Source organism: Penaeus monodon, chromosome 24 (assembly GCF_015228065.2).
Source record: "Penaeus monodon isolate SGIC_2016 chromosome 24, NSTDA_Pmon_1, whole genome shotgun sequence".
In the NCBI taxonomy this organism is placed as follows: Eukaryota; Metazoa; Arthropoda; class Malacostraca; order Decapoda; family Penaeidae; genus Penaeus; species Penaeus monodon.
This window is the reverse complement of record NC_051409.1, coordinates 9511563-9513113: the sequence shown is the minus strand read 5'-3', so window position 1 is coordinate 9513113 and position 1551 is coordinate 9511563. Positions and strand designations below refer to the sequence as shown.

Below are 1551 nucleotides of genomic sequence, written 5' to 3'. Positions count from 1 at the left end.
TATCAAGCTCACGGATTTCTGTTACCCGGCGGTGATGGGTTAATTAAAAATTCAATGGATATATATATACATTTTCACAGTTTCTATTGGTGTGTGTGTCTAATGAAGGCACATTTAAGTTATTTCTTAGTTTTTTAATTTAAAAAACAATAAAGTTATAGGTCTTACACTAACACTCAAATTTAGTCAAGAGTCAATCTGAACTTCATTAACCTTTTAGGATATTCAAGAAAAACAGTTGGCAGCAACTCTCAATCAATTCCTAGATTTTACTAGGATTCAGACAATGCCTCCTGTCTAGCTCTGGCTTCCTAACACACACTAAATGGGAAAAGAGAGCCTGTTCCCAATGTTGACCCCCACTTTATGCCTCAGCATTGTCAAGTATCATGAGAAAAGGAATCCGAAGTCCATTTATGGCTACAAAAATCAACGTGATAAAGTCACATCGTGTTATTCACTTTGAATGTGACAATGTTGCATCAGCTGGCTAGCCACATATAAGCAGGAGAGCTTCCAACTGTTGAGGATCTAGCAGGGGAGACATGCCAGACACTTCCATGAAAATCATTCACACTATGAATCAGGCTTGACTAGCACTTGAAGGAATTCATGGAATACGTCACATTACATGGAAAACCATGAATGGATTAATGCTTTCTTGAATGAACAGGAGGAGAGGATGAAGAAGCACCAGCAATGCATTTATTTTTAGATGCTCTCTTGTGAGGAGATATCTGCATAAAATTATTCAAACCCACATATTATATATTCTCAATCACTTGTCTTCCAGATATTGCACCTTGAGGGATGACCTTTGCCATATGGCTTTTTGCAGAACTAAAAGTTACTCTCCATTCATTCTGGATAAATGGAAGGCCCTGTTATATCCATTGATTTAATCACATATATATTTTTTTTTTTCACAAATGTTAATTAATAATGATCTTTGATTTAATTCAATTAACAATTTCTTCCAAGTTCACAGTTTCCATCAATTTTCATAATCATGTTTCTAGTACATTGATGATTACATTAATACTATCATGTGATCAGAAAGTTCAAAGTATTGTTCGTTTTCCTATTTCAACTGAAACATAGGTAACAGGCAACCTAGGAGAGTTGTCACATTTGACAAAAATAATAAAATCCAAACTCATAACTTGAGGAACAGGATTTGATTCTTCTCAAATTTACCTTTTCATCAATTGCTATTTTTTCTCAATTCTACCTATTATCTAATTCATAATTGTCTTCAGTCTATATCCTGTTTTATCTTTATATTCTTCCACTGGCTCATTTATAATTGCATAGAGAAATAATTGTATCACAAATGTATTTGCAGAAGAATTAAAGGTATCAAAGTATTTCCTTATGGTGCAACTAATTGTTATTATGAGAGGTTATAACCTTTGTGTTAGAAATCAAGTGATCATGTAGAGTACAATAACAGGTCTGTCTATTACACTAATGAAAGGGGCCACGGCCTCCTATACATCCAAACTGAGAGATTAGAGTCAATATGTCATTGAGTAACTTTAAACAAGTCTT

The 1551-nt window shown here is 33.9% G+C and overlaps 1 protein-coding gene across 2 annotated transcripts in view; it reads right to left on the bottom strand.

The window, feature by feature from the left end:
* LOC119588546 (cdc42 homolog) overlaps positions 1-1551 on the bottom strand; it is a 15887-nt gene that overhangs the window by 3487 nt on the left and 10849 nt on the right. The gene's annotated exons all lie outside the window — the stretch shown is intronic.